This window comes from Psittacula echo (genome assembly GCF_963264785.1).
Source record: "Psittacula echo genome assembly, chromosome: 5".
Lineage (NCBI taxonomy): Eukaryota > Metazoa > Chordata > Aves > Psittaciformes > Psittacidae > Psittacula > Psittacula echo.
This window is the reverse complement of record NC_137739.1, coordinates 33,876,100-33,892,356: the sequence shown is the minus strand read 5'-3', so window position 1 is coordinate 33,892,356 and position 16,257 is coordinate 33,876,100. Positions and strand designations below refer to the sequence as shown.

Here is a 16,257-nt window from a genome sequence, read left to right as displayed (position 1 = left end):
TCATTGTGAAGAGTAACTAGTTCTGACCTACATATGTTAAAAGAGATAAAAATGAGGAAAAATCTTTGAGCTCTAAGGCAGTTTATGTATTCAGTCCTTATTCAGATATTTTCATCAGCTTTGTTATGATTTTAGTCTTGATAGGAACTGAACAGAGTTGCAGAATGAGTTTATCAGTATATATGTGCACAAGGTTAAGGTCCACTATAAAAATCTCTCCCATGTCAAGTAGAATGAAGTCTTGATTGCTTCTGAAGCAACACCTTCTAGTCTGTGAGATCATACATGAGTTTGTACCAGGGAAGATGTGAGAGAAGGAGGCTCTGAAATATATAAACAGGTGTGGAGGCATTTATATGGATTCTGTTAGCTGTTTTATGGCATTAAAAATAACCCAGGAAGTATATTTGTAACATAATAGAACCATAACACAGTAGAACTTTGTGATTACTTCTTTCTTTGAAATAAGAATGAGTGCAGAATGATTTTACCTCCTCAATTTCATGGCACTGTAACAATCCACTTTAAGCGGTGTACTTTAGGATCCCTTGGCTCGCTGTAGCAATGTAGCCAAGGGATGCATTCAACTAAAATTGATGCTGATACAATAATATGCTTAAATATGTGATAAAATCATGTAGGGATGGAAGCAGGCTTTCAAATTTCTTGGCATAATTGTTAAATGCCAGCACATAGATAAATGTGTTCTATAGGTGTCCTTTCTGAAGCTGGTGAAACATCTCTAAAGAGAGAATGTCCCAGATTCTTTACTACCATCTGTCTGTTTTCAGCTGTAAAGATCACTCTTTTAAAAATTGCTTTCTTAGATTTGGTGATTAGACTAGGAAAACTATTTTAAATGTTACTTTGGCAAAGTTGATTTTTACAGTCAGTAACAGTCGTTCGACACTCCATGCTAATCAAAGGTCTTGGCTCATACTTTGCTGCGGGTGTATCCAAGTTGCTGTTGATTATAGTGACACCATAGCTAAGACTTTTCCAGGAGTATACTGAATGGTGTGCTAATAAGAATGTGCATCAGAAAGTTTAAACATTGTATCTAACTGTAAGCATTCAGGTGTTTCATAGATTATTTTTGTATGAATTCTCAATATTTTCTTCACTTCCTCTGTATTAGTATACACTGTTTGATTCAAGAGAGGTATGTGCCCAGCAGAGAGATCCCTCTCACTGCATCTGAGCCTTCCATGCTATGTGTTCTCACCAGGTGTGTAATAGAGGTAATTTCTGATCTATAAAATAATCTTGCCTTTTATGGGCCATATTATAGTGGAAAACTATTCTAAAGTCTACCTGTAAGTTCAAAGGTAATTGACTGTAGCCTCATGTGAAGTTCTTTTCAATTCATCCAGTATTTTCTGTAGGAAGAAAATCACTTCCATTACAGAATCTAATTAGTGAACATCCAACTGGTATCATATAAACCAACACAGAAAAATCATTAATAGAAAGATTGCAAATTCTTAAAGATGTTACACTTAGGAACTTCAATGGTTTTAAACTTCTGTGTAGACTAGGAATACCAAAAATCTTATGACAGACTTGAACACCTCTATCAGTATTCAGAGGTTTCTCTAAATGAAAAAGAAATGAACTCTCTACACTGGTTTGATTGGGTTAAAATAGCATTTTAAAAATAATCACTATTTTAAGACTTTGATTTTTGTTGGGACTGTGGGTACTGCAACTGCAACAGTGCAGAGACAGCTGGAGAAATGAGTTCTGAGATTATGCAAATGTTTTGCCATTTTATAGTCTCTTTTAAACAACCTAATACAGGGTTTTTTTATACAAAGGATCTCCATGACCATCAATGTAGCTGTGGGGACTGGGCTAACATACAGTCATCTGTCAAGTTAAGTGTAGAGTTAGAAGTGGAATAAAGAACCCAAGAATTCCAGTCATCTGCTCTAATACCCATGCAAGTACAGCAAGACTTTTTCAGTGTTATTATATAGTAAATTTCTAGTCCATCTATAGAATCTGAATTTGAGTAATACAAGTTGCTGGTGTGAAATACTTAAATATTTTGGGTATACCTTCACATATTCAGTGTCATGCTTCTGTATACTACTTGTGGTCTCTATTGTACCTCGTAACATTGGAAATGAAATATATACTGAAAAGACTTTATCATGTCTAAATAGATGTATTTAGTCAGAGTCCTTTGGCTTCTGAAAATAAGTTCTCTAATGAGAATTTCAACTCAGCAGCTGTGACTGAGGAGGTCAACAGGCATTGCCTAAGAGAATATGGTCCAGCTGGTTAAATCTGGTTGTTGTAGTGATTTAAATGGTCAAGTGCTGCTTGTAATCCAGGACCGTCTGTTTGTAAAGGAAAGAGTGAGTGTTTCAGCATAATGTACAGCTGTTTTAATTTCTCTTTAATAATAGTGCTTCAGTCAGTGTCATGTCTTGTGTATAATACTGGGAACATGAGCACCTCACACAGGACTGAATATACCTTAGGTATGTTTTTATCGTTATTTGTACTTTGAACAAAGATTACCAACATCGCAGAATAAACAACATTATTTTACTTCATAGACCAGTATTTGCATACTTCGTACAATAAGGCATTCCTCTGTCTTACTTTGTAGTGATTTGGAAATGAGAAATTTGATGAGAAAATTGATACTTGGAGGAAAAAAAAAAAAAGAAAGAAAAAAGAATGCTACAAATATTTAGAATTAATTTGAGTATGTAAAGACTTTGCTGACATGTGTTCTCGCAAGACAGAAGAGGTCAGAAATGAACAGGTGTCTAATTTAATCAACAACACTAGACTCTAGGGCATCTTGCATGACTTCAATATATTCATCTTAGTTTTTTTATGAGCAGGATTATTTTGGGGTGGTTTTTTTTTTTTTTTCTTTTTTTTTTTTTCCTTTGGAAGTATCTTTCTGTCCAATCAACTATTAGATCTCTTTATAGCTCAAATGAAGAGTTTATGTTAGATAGAATGGTCAGACTGATTCTTTCCCCTTCTATCCCCCTTCAGTAAAAGACTTTCTGAATATTGCTTATATTACTTTTTTGAGACAGTTTTGCATGGCCTGGGCTGACTGAATTCTAGGCTGAGAATTGGCTTCCAGACAAATATCCTACTGTACCTCATCATAAGCCTCTACAAGCAATAATTAGTAGCACACATCTTGTCTGTAGCTAGGAGAGCAGATTTCCCCCTTTCAGATCTGGAATGCTGGGTTGGCAGGTCAGCTGGCACTTCTGAACTGGAAACTGGGCATGTCATTTCTGCTAAGCGCTAAGCCCTCATTACTCAGGGCCTGGATTCCTAATTCACTTTTGACCTTGATTCTGAGCAACGTATACCGTATCATTTTTCAGCCAAGCTCAGTTCACAATTCTAGCACAAGCTTTTTATAAACTGCTTCCCATTCTTGTTCCCTCCTTGAAGACCATAGTTGAACATTGAGAGATCAAAGATTTTTACGTATGCATTTTAGAATAATGAACATCTACGTAAAAAGTAGTATATTCAGAAGTTTCCACCTATTCTCTGTCATGTGCACCTGTTAGTACTTTCTCTCTATGGGTGGATATATGTAACTCATAGGGATACATAATTACGTCTGAAGATATCTAAATCAAAAATTAAGGATTCACATGTATTATTCATTTGATATGCAATAGAAAAATCTTACTACAGTAGTCAGTAGTGGTGGGTTTTCTGATTTTGAGTTTTGTTATTTTTTCCTCCAGCTTCATTAGTTAATAATAATTGAAAGCTTTCTTTTATATTGACTTAGATTAACACTCCCCTTATAACATTTTCTATCATGCCAGTAAAAACCCAGGATAACAACCTTTGAAGTCAATACATTGCAGGAGTCCTCTTTTTTGGATCAGGTCTAGAATTGAACTACTGAACATCCCTATGACTATTTTTGAATGTTTTCAAAGGTTTTACCAAGATTAATTCAAGTTACCTGTCTTGTGGTATGCTCTATACCCACAATTTCCACTCATGAAAGTAATCCCTGGTTGTTCTAATACACCTTGCATTTATAGACTGCTGTTCTTTATGCTATAGTTTTCTTAATGGCTACAGATATTTTGTTCTGTTTCAAGGCTTTAAAAATGTTACTGGGATTTGCTTTTAGGATTATTCCAACTAATTGTTAAAAATTAATTAATGCCACTTTTATTTTTTGTGACACCTATGGAATTTATAAAAGGTAACTAGTTCCTCTCAGCTAGAAACAAGCCCTTTGAATGAAAAAACCCCACCTTCTTCAAAATCTGTTCAACATCTTTGAAAAACCTTGCTGCATCTGCTAGGTGCTATCCTCATCATGTTTCCTTTTTCTTCTTCTTCAAAATCATTTCTGGTAGGCAAATTCAGAATCCACTATGTATATAGCTAATTTAATACAAATCTTTTACTTGCTTTTAGTTAGAAACAAGAAATTCTTCTGCTAATCTCCAGATACACTTCCAAAATAAAAACACAAAAGCCCAAAAGTCCACACAATAAATAGATGACTTGGATCAAGTTAGAGGAGACACGTGAGGCACATTTTCCTAAACCACTGTTTTGTTGAATGTCTTACCTTTTCACTACATAATTAGATGCAACTCTCTCCCTCTTTTTTTTTTTTTTCATCCAATGATCTTGATAAACCACATTGGCCACTCCTTTTTCTTGCAATTTATGTTGATGGTTTAGAAAAATATATTCTTCTATTTAGAGAAATGTTATGTATCATAACATTTAGAAGAATTCATTTGTTGTAGTGTATTGTGAATTCCTATGTCTTAGTGTGTTAAAATAACTTAGGACATTTTAGGAATATTAGCACAAAGAGACTGGTTTCTAGGGTTATTTTCCTGGTAACTCAAAGAAGGTACAGCCTAGTTTCTTTCTATCTCAGGTATTTGATTTTTCTTTCAAAAATTAATTCTTGTTTGAAGCAGAAATAACTTTAATGAACTTATTTTAATGACATTTAGAATGCAACTTATGTTCAGGTAATTTTTTTCTATAAAGGCAAGCCCAGCCTGTGTTACCATACTCTCTCTGGTCATTAATATGTTGTCTCATATTTTTACTTATCCTTCTAGGTATATGAAAATGTATGAATTTTTTACTATTTCCTGCCTTTATTTTTAAGTCTTTTGAAGTACTGTTTTGTGAATAAATGCTCTCTCACAGTTTTTATTTAAGAAACTGTCACATGTTGTCATCTTTCCACCTTATCTTTGCTTATTATCTGGCTGTCTACACTACAGTCTTGCCCAGTGTTGTAGCATTTGAGCATCTAGTCATTACTGACAGGTTCTGTTTGGATTACAGGATAGTAATTCTTCAGCATTTTTTCAGTATGCTTCATGTTACATTTGAAATTTTTTCCTTTTGTTTTTTTTGTTCTGAAATTTGTTCACGGCACAGAACTCAGGAACAGTACAGTCTTTTTACATAGGTATCACGAAGAATGAAATTTATATGACTAAGTCAATAGATTATGGAGACTATCTTTTTTTGCTAAAAGGTTTTAATGTGCCTTCAGTTCTTAGCTCTAATTCAGGATTATCAACAAGATTGTGGCGAGTGTGATGGCTGCATTTTTCATAATAGGATCTGCTGGAACTTGAAAAGAAAAAGCCACATGAGGACCTGTTAGGAGAAAATACACCTTCATTACTCTTGGGCAGTTACCTAGATATAGGATTAGTGATGTGTTATGGAGCTTATGCTTTTCTGGAGGTTCAGTTTCCCAATGCAGTTTTTTTTTGTGTTGAAACTTTGTACCTCTGTACATCTACAGAACTGTTGATTTTGCTAATAGGCAGAGTTGATCATAGCTCAAATCTAGGTGTTCAGAGTATGAAATTCAGGTCTCAATTCTAAAGACTGGGACATCCCTTCTAGCTGTGATAACTCTTTAAGGTATTTTTTAGTAGAGGTTTGCTTTCACAATTTTGAGATGCTCACATTAAACTGAGGACATGTCTTTATTCAGCCCTGAATATTTGAGATGAGTGAAATCCTTTTTATTAGAACAAATGGGCTTTGAGCCTTTCCTCATTGTCTCTGAACTTGAGCTGTAGTTTAATCTGTAGGGACAGATTAAACTGAAACAGGCAGAAATCTTCACCAGCTGAAGATTCCAACCAGTTCCTCCCCAATAAGTGTATTTTCCAATGTCTTTACCATCAGGGGTCATCTCATCTTTTTTTAAATCACAGTGTACCTCTCAGTTTTGACATTGTCTATTGCTGGATACAATTCAATTTCATTTTGATTGTGTGATAAATTGTCCCCATGCTTCCATTTTATATAATTTTTTGCACTATGCTTCTTTACATTTTTGTCTCCTTTTTTAGAAAGTCTAAGGTATACAGATTTATATATATATATAAAGATTTTTAGAGGTATAGGATATGCTATCTTTACACTATTTGTGTTATTGGTATTATGAAAGCATTATTTAAAGCACACAGCTACAAAGCCTTTTTCTTTAGGTTAGTAAGAAAGGCAAGTTCGGTACAAACGGGTACAACTGACATTAGTCTCTGTGGTGAAGAATTTAAGTAAGTAAATAGCTGTAAAAATACGGAGAGTTGCTTCAGTTGCATGATCTTGGCAGCAGAAAAATAAATTTAAACTTCATTGCTTTATGATGTACCATGACACAAACAACGTTATGATTGGATCATGCTTTAAAATGGGAATTGAAATACATTTTGTAGTCATCAGTTTTATAGTAGGGACTAAACTTCATTACTTCCCCTCCTAAAACTGTTAATGTAAATACAAAGATATGAGGGAAAGATAGGGCTTGAATGTGGTCGACCTTGTATGCCATTGTATTTTGCAAGTCCTGTAGGGTATTGGAAATGACCTCAGATTTCTTTGGTGATGAACTTTAGTTTTAGTTGGTCCTATTTGCTTTGCCGTTCCTGCTGTTTTGCAATAGGGCCTAAAAGTGCTTTAAGTGCTTGTGACTGTGATAATGAATGAAAATATCTTTCCAGCACTGAGAGTATTGCATTAGACTGAATAGTCACCTTACTTGTAAAAGCACTATTAGAGAGGGGCAGCTGTTAGTAAGGATAACGATTTGTGTCCAGTGCTTATTTACTGAAAATTGTAAATGTATTATTTATTGAGAGCTCTCCAGACAGTGCTTGTCAGAATAAAAATGTCAACTCTAAGCAAAATGTTATAATACATAATAAAAATGCTAGGTGCGCACTTTAGAGATACAGCTAATTAGATCTGCTTTTCTTAAAGAAATGACAGTAAAAATGTTCAGCAGCATGTACATTTTAAATGCTGATATATTCCTTATTTTCCTATACAGTATTTGGTTTAGGTACCTTATCATTACTTAAAAATATTTTTGACAACTTTATTTGGTTACCACAAGAGAGACAGAGGCATTCGCTGTCTGGCTGCACAAGGCAGCTACATGCTTAGGCTGTCTAGTTCATCTAATGGAGAGAGCAGATATTCTCACCTCTGTGTTTTAGTCTGAAACTAAGATGCCACTTCTTTCACAAGGGAAACCTGCCTCCAGTGGAAACAACAAACAATTAAGATTAGTTTTCAGCCGTGCTAATTAACCCCAAACAAATATTATGTTAAGGAGACTAAATCTACTCAATGTCAGTGTTACTATTCTTGTGTATTCTTAAGAATTTTATGAATTAGCAACAATTAGAGAAAAAAAGGAGTTCATTTTTTCCATTTAAAATACTATTTATTTAGGTATTTTTTAGACATTATTTTCTTCCCTGAAATTTGTAAGGGGAAGAATTTGAGCTTAAAAAATTTGGCAATCTTCTACAGTGTTTTATAATATGAGGAGGGAAATTGGATTTAGAATTTATTGTTTTTACAAAGAATTGCTCAGTTCACAGCATCATAAAATTTAGGGTGTTATCATTAAAATTAGCTTTCTTCTTTCAGGTATATCAGCCAATATGTGACAGAGTCTTACTGTATTTATTTCAGTGGCAATCTACCTGTGTTCTCCTGCACTCAATTTGCTGGTGGTTTTGTAGGGCTAGAGAACCAGAGAGTGGCTTAGGTGGGAAAGCACCGCTTGAGATGGCCTGGCACAGAGCAGCATTGCCTAGAACAGATTGTTCAGGGCTCTGTCCTCTCAGTTTTTTAGCATTTCCAAGGATGAAAGTTCTACAACCTGTTCAGTGTTTGGTCATCCTTACAATAAGAAAGGTTTGCCTTCTGTTTCAAGGGAATTTTCTGTATTTCCATTTGTGTCCTTTGCCTCTGAGCCTCTCACTGGGGCCACTGAGAAGAGTGTGGGTCTGCCTTCTTTCCTCCCACCGTCAGATATTTATACATTATCCCCTGGAACCTGTCTTTACGAGACTAGATGCTCAAGGCTTTCTCAGCCCCTCTTCATATGAGAGGTGCTCCAATAATTTGTTTTTCTTGTAGCCCATTGCTGGACTCTCTGCATATGCCCATGTCTTTTTTGTACTGGAGAGTCTAGAACTGAACACAACATCCTGGCTGTGGTCTCAAATATGGTTCATTTTAAGGCCCCTAGTTCTGCACTTTAGGGCTTATCTGGTACCTTTAAAGGCAAGAGAGGCTTTATCATGAGCATCAGTGGCAGTATGCTCAAGCCCTGTCTGAGTCCTGTTCATCTGTATAATTTGAATTTTACCCCTGAATGTGTGCTGTCACTTCCCAGTACATAGTTGATGAGCACAAAGGGAAAACCAGGAACAAAACTCAATTCAGTGTTCTAAACTACATTTTTCTGTTCATTGGCATGTTGATCTCCAAATTGAAGCATGAGTTAGTAGCTGGTTATGTATCAAAATCCTCCATCTTCTGTATTACTGTAATAATATAAAAAAGTGGTGGAGTTTCTGTAGAGTTCAGATTGTGATATTCATGAAAAAAGAGTTCAATAGCCCTTGTTATATGTAGTTGTGAGGGCAAGTACTGTTTAAACATCTGCGTAGCTCCTGTTAGCATTGCTTCATCCTGACTAGCAGCACTCATTCTGTTGCAGTCTTGGATTGGTTTTTAACATGGGCTGACAATCAGCAAAGCTGTGCCAAAATGTCTTGTTCTACAGCCTAGAATTTTGGAATGTATCTAATAGCTGTTTTCTTATATTAATCATAATATATTTTTAGTTTTACTTACATAGGTGCCCAGAGTTCCCGGGCACAGTGCCCTGTGCATGAATGCCTGTTTATTTTCATCTTCCTTTTTGTTAACTGTTTTACTTAATGCTTTACATAATCATTTGCCATATTTTGACATGAAGCTGTAATGCACTGCTGCCTGCTCACATTTCTTGGAGAACTTGATGTGACATCACCTTCTACAGTGAATCATGATCTTCACTGAACCTAAAAAACCCCATCTTGAATACTCTTCTGTCTTTCATTTGTTTGAAAATGTTGAAGCAAGCAGGCTCTTTCGCCCATCTGGAGGAACTCTGAACACTCCAGTTTGGAGAGCCTGCGGTGGCACCAGAAACATTGAGAGCTCTGTGCTAAATTTCTTGTTAGTCTAACTGCCTTAAGACTGAATTCTGTTTGCATTTATAGCTGTGCTAGATGTGTTAAGGCATATGCATGAGGACAGGATTTGGTTCTTTCTACTCTGTCTTCACATTTACCTGCATTTTCAATATTTAAAACAGTTATAAAGCTCTGGTTCTCAGTGTAGGTCTTAACAGTTCTTATCGTATCTTAAATATGTAGCAAGCAGATTACTTTTAAATATTTACAGTGAAACAAAAACTAACACATCAGGCAGAGGTTTGTTAAAATGTCAGAAGAACTTGCTGTAGTGAAACCTAAATATTGAACCAAATTTATTCCTGAGGTGACTCTAACTTCAGTGGAATTACTGAAGGAGTAGTTCTGGAAAAATATGTCTAGGTATTGTGTCATAGTTTAAACACTTTTTTACAGAACTTCAAATAGCCCAGAAGTAATTTAATGGACCTGGCATGAACATGCATCACAAAGTAAAATCAGCTTCCTTCAGTTTTGTTTCCTCTGTGGAGTGTTTGTGGTTTTAGCTGTTTAAATGCAGTGTGACAGCATTATTAATAGGTTTTGTTATATCTGCAGTTATACTTGTAATTAAAAATGTAGTTGGAGCACTGGCTCCTCCAAGTTTCAGCGTGTCTGTTGTTTCTGTGATATAATGACTAGACAAAGTATCATATTGCCTTTCTATGTCTGCATATCAGATAACACAACAGACAGTGGCCAGACGTATAACCCCAAAAATCAAACCAATTTGTTGATAAATTAAAAAGGCAATGTAATAAGCAGCTCTGTTCAGTCATTTTCCTCAGCTTTCAGTTATTCCTCAGAGCAAGAGTTGCTAGTGCTGTATCAACAAATTATTTGATGACAATCAAATTGGCTGATGAGAATACAAGGAAAAAGCCCCAATCTAATTAGGAAACACTGCATATTAGGTGGCAAAATGTGGGTAATACTTTATCTGTTATTGTAAAATTTCAATTTCCAACTTTTAGTAGTTAATGAATTTTATGTTCCCCCTCCCCCTCTCCTCACGCAAAATCATTAAAAAAAAAAAAAAAAGGCCAAAAAGAGACTACGGGATTTGAAACACAGTGGCCCTGAAGTGATGGGAAAATGGCCAAGGTGTCACAGCTAATTTCTGACCCTGCTTTATGAGTTCTGCTGTTCCTTATTCCCCTTGTCAGTCTGTGAATCCCTGAGGCTGTACAAACTGGCCTAACATCACTCAACCTCAGTTTTATATCCTCTTTTAATAATGTTGAGTCTATTCTGTCCAACTTTGATTCAGACAACCTGCTTGTCTCGAAAAAGTGATATATTTAATCAGTGGCTCTGTCTCCAGCATAGCTCCCACTGCGTGCGACTAGAGCCAAAGAGTAGTGCAGTGGCCTGTCACTTCTGTTTGAATAGGTAATGTAGAGCCGTTCAGCCGAAGAGACAGGAGCTGGAACTGCTTGTTAGGACACATGATCAAAAGCCACTCTCTGCTTTCTGCCAATCAAGCCTCATGTCGCCTTGTGGGGCAGACATTAAATAGATTTTTCTGCCGTACACTGTGGGCACTTTGCCAGTTTGACATGTGAACTGTTACAAAAGATACCAGAGTTTCCACTGCTTGCTGACTGCTTTTAAATATTACCAAGCCCTTGCTGTCCAAAGTAGAATATTTTAAATAATGGATTATGATAAATTTCCACTACTATTTGGCAGTCTCCTTCCTGCTCCCAACAGTTCAACACTATTTTTAAAAGCAAAACTAAGCTGGTTTCAGAAAACAAGCAAGTAAATAAAAAACCGTTGAACAACCTCATTACACATAGATTGGAACATAATTTTTGTCTGAGAATTACGGTGAGTTGTCACTTTCACTGGTGTGACTTTGAATATTGTTTCTATTTTTTGTCTTTTTACATTATTTAATTAGATTTCCCTAGGTGAGATCATAGCACTGTTTTATTATTATGTTTACATGGAAGGATATTTAAATTGGCTTGGTTTGTAAATTAGGTCAAATTTATTTATTCTGTTTATTGGCTGCTGGTGCAGATAGAAATGTTTTAAAATGGCTCAGTAGTTGGGTTTAGTTATACTTTCCCTTGCTTTTTCTTCTTTGTCTATTAGCCTTCATAACCACCTCAGCTCTTGTGCCCATGGCAACAACACTCAGTGGTGGAGGCTAACAAAGATGGCATTTAAGCTTTGCCTAAGTAATGAATATTCTTTTGTAACTTCCAGGGCCGCTGAATTTATGTCATTTTTCAGATGTCCCCAATACTTACATAACTGCTTCTATTAATGTACTTGTGGTCGTGATGATACCCAGATATTTGCTCCCTTGGGCTTGCTTTTCCTGATATAATTTCTTTTCTTTCTTTTTTTGAGTAAAACTTTTTTACCAAAACCAAACCATGGCAATCTGGTGGAGCTCATTTAAACAGTGAGCTACACATAAACAGCTGCTCCTTCAATAAGCCATTCTTTATAATACCCTTATTACCTTCTAGTGTCTCAAATTCTGATTAGTCAACAGTGATGATTACTGTATGGCATTCCACTGCCCATCTTCCTTCTGCTCAGCTGCTCATGTCTTAGCTGTTATGTGATTACAACACAACTTGTGCATTGTTTCTCCAAGTTGTTCTTCATATGGTATATCTTAAAAAAACCAACTAAACCCTCTTAGGAGATGGAAAAACTTATTTTGAGTCACTATGAATTCCCTGAAACTCTGTAAATTGTTTTTGTACAACTCTGACCTTCATAGTCTGTGTGCTCTGTAACTTGCTGGTAGAATGAGTAAGTTCTTTAGATTTACAAGGGTAATCTATAAATAAATTCCAGTTAAAAGAACTTCAGAAAAATGATGGTTAGGTATTGTGAAATTTGTGATATGAAAGAGTAGGAGAGAGCAAAGACTGTGTTTTAAACAAAAACAAAAGCCAAAACCCACACAGAGTTTTGGCCTAGCTTTGCTTTCACAAAAATCAGTAGGTTCAAAAGTCGGTAAGAACAGAGCTATGTCATGAGAAAGCAGTTTGGAGAGTGTACCCCAGTAATACATGCTGAGTTTCAGAAAGGTGTGTGGCAGTAGAAAGAATGCAGAGAATGAAAATGGAAAGAGGAGGAATTGTGACACCAGTGCTCTGGATCTCTGACTTCTGGTCAAAGCAGCAAGGGGAGATTAGTTAAGGACATAACATTTTTGTCAGCCAGTTTATAAGGTGAGGAGAACACCCTTGCTGTGGCTCCATAATCCCCCGCAGCTTCTTTTGGTGCAACCTCTTAGAGTCAGGTCCTGGTGGGTATGAAATGCTGACACACTCAAAACGCAACCCCATTAAAGGCCTTAAATCTGTCATTGTGCTGTGGAGCCTGTTCTGAAAATAGCAAAGCTCTTTTTGTAAATTAAAATCGGTGTAAATGGGAACAGATGTTGACATGCTTTACTTTATCTGCAGGGATCCCTGTTAGGGGGGAGCGGATCAGTGAGGTTAGATGGTAGAAATTACTGCAAAAGTGCAAAGGAGAGGATAGACTAATATAGACTTTGTCTTTGGTTTTATGTGGAGCTGTAATAATATCCAGTGGTTACTTGTAGCTGCTGCTAAGTCTCTATGTAAGGAAAGATGACTGTGTAGTATCTTTAATTCCCAGGAGAATGCTGCCCCTTTTTATATCTGTTTACACAGATAAAGGGGAGGGATGCTCGCCCTGTTTTTCAGAGTGCCATACTCAGCCAGATCTTGATTCTAATTGGTTCTGAGTGACCTCAATTCCCATTTACTTCCGTGTTACCTGAGCTCACTCAGAACCTCATGGAAGGTGCTTATCATATCCTAGGCTCAACCTACAAAAAAAATCTGTATTCAGGCTGACACTGGGTAGCATTTTTGGTATTTCAGCATTATGTCTTAAGATTCTGGGTGAACTCTCACGTTGCATCAGAGTCATCATCAACTTTTAATAGTTTTTGAAATAAAAAGTAGTTCTATTCTGAAATGTGCAATTTATTAAATAGCTTTACTAGTCAATCTAAATAAATTCTTGGTGGAGATTTTTCCTGATTAAAGAAAAATATAGCAAAGGATGAATTTATTTATAAGAACTGTAATAGTTTCCCTCAATTCCTTTTATATTTTAGATTACCTTATAATTTTCTAAATCTACATGAACAATAATGATCAATTTTGTCAGTATTATTCACACCTTTTATTAATTTAGCATAGATGAATTAATGTGAATGTTGTGAAGAGTTGATTTGGAATAGATTTTAAATCTGACAGTTAGATTACAGGGTACCTAAGAAAAAATGGCTCTTTCACTAGGTACCTAGTAATTTAATTCTTGTTTGAAATTATTATAATTTATTACAGTGTGTGGGTCCTAATGAATGTCTACTATTAAATGAAAAGGAGAAATTGAAATTATGAAATTCTTTTAACTTGTATCTTAAAAATCCTCTTAAACAATCCAGTAGATATTAATAAGCAATGCACTTTTCTTTCCCTTCTATGTGAGTGCAAACAAAAACATTTTTTCCAGTACATAATGATATTAGATGAGTGCTGCTGGAAATTTTTACTTAGAATCAAGACTATCTTAAAATAGAATGGAATAATTTTATGTGATGAAAAATATCTAAAAATTGCTATCTTGATTAGACATTTAGACCTTAACATACAAGTCTTTCTTCAAGGAAAGCTCAAAATTATTCTCTAGAAGTTTTACCGTTGTTAGAAATGCAGATATGTGTGGGATGAGAAATTAAAACTTCTCAGCACTTTTGCTGCTCAGGGAGTCAGTCACCAGGGCATGAGAATTTAATAGGCATTATACTTTTACTATCATTATATAAAAAAATTTTCCATTTTCCTCACTGACTTTGTTTTGAAAAACAGGTAGGAGAACTTGGTGAAAATGGGCAGGTATTTTCTAATAAATGGAAAATGGGTAGGTATTTCCAAATATATCTGAATGACATGCTATAGTGACATTTTCAGTAAGTGATGGAACACAAATTGTGGAATACCTTTGTTAAGTGGATGAGCACATGTTAGGATATTCTTAGATACAAACAATTGTGTGTCAGTTCATACTACTGTGCCTCACATAAAATTTGGCCATTCATGGGGCTATACCAGGATAAAATCTGTTTAAAGAATAGAAGGCCTCTGTAATATACCATGGTATCTAAAATTATGAGAGCATTATAGAAGCATCTATTAAATAAAAAAAGCTTAGAGGTTTTGTTTGTAATTACACTGTTTACAAGTCAGTAACAATTGTGGCCATTGGCATTCACTGGTTTCAAACTGGCTGAAGTTTCTCAATAGTACTGTTGGGGTTTTAATTTATTTATTTATTTATTTATTTAGCTTTTCTACATCTCTTACCGTAGAGGATTCCCATTATTAAAATATGAACCAGGATCTTTCTACAAGTCAGAAAAATGTATTTCTAAGCTGAACAAGTCACTAGGTTTGCCTGCCATTTCTGGATTATTTTCTTTACTTGGAACTCAGTACAATTACCCTCCTTGGTGAAGTCAACTTAGTATGAATAGAAAAATATTACCTCTGGTTACCTGTTGCTGTCTTGCAGCTGACAGATGGAGCACCAATTGGATATTCCGTTTTAAGGTATGAAGGTAGCATTGTGTGCTTGCACCCTTTGAGGTGCGTGTGTCTTTTTGTTGGGTAAGAGCGTGGGCGATATTATTCTACTGCATGTTTCCTGATGTGATGCCAAAGAGGAAAAGAAAAGAACAGAAAGAAAAGAAGCAAGAAAGAAAAAACAAAAGGAGATAAGTCTGTTTCAGAGTGAGGGTGTGATTTGTTACTGCAATAATTTTTGCATTTTCATCAAATAGATGTGTTTAAGTTCAAGTGAACATAACTAAAGCCAGTATTTTAAAAAGTAACCTGAATTCGGGACTTTTTTTTTATATATTCCCCATCTAAAATAAAAGACACCCAAAATCACCATATTTGAGAATGACATTATAAGTACAGAACAAAACTGGTTAAATTAACCCTTGTGGTCTTTCTCACTGTACACAAATGTGGGGTAGAATATGATCATATATGAACTCTGCTATCTATCTGATAGATCTGTTTCAAGCTACTAGTAGGAAAATGGAGACTGAACAGAACTTGTTCTTTTCAAACTTTTAAAAATACTTGGGCCTTTCTCATGACTTAAGAATTTTTATATGTTTACTGTTCTTCACTATAACCAGTTCCAACAACTGCCGTGTTACAGTAAAAAAAATAGGAGCATGCTAAAACATGAACATAAATATCCTTAAGACACAACATTTCAAAATATAAATATGAATTAATACTAGTGTAAATTTTTTTTCCCTTTCCAACTTTCTTAGGCATATTTTAGCTATGCATGCTGCTTATTAAAATTTAGTTTTAGTTATATATAGAAGTACTATGCAATGAAATTGTTTATTTTATTAAACTTCTGTTTATTTTATGTAATTTCATATTATTTAAACCTTGAACATGGAAATCTGAATGAGATGAGATTAAAAGGTTTAAATAGCTTTAAAATTATATTTCCATTAGTGCAATCTGTCCTTTTTAATACTAATCTGCTTTTTTAGTTGAGATTGTGTTACAAAAAAAACACCCAGAGTGGGTTAAAATAGTCCAAAATATTTGCACTATGAAGCGTGTTTGTTTGTTTCTTAATCAGTCAGAGTTCTTAA

The 16,257-nt window shown here is 35.2% G+C and overlaps 1 protein-coding gene across 2 annotated transcripts in view; it reads left to right on the top strand.

Annotated features, from left to right (window-relative positions):
- SOX6 (SRY-box transcription factor 6) overlaps window positions 1-16,257 on the top strand; it is a 248,787-nt gene that overhangs the window by 29,698 nt on the left and 202,832 nt on the right. The gene's annotated exons all lie outside the window — the stretch shown is intronic.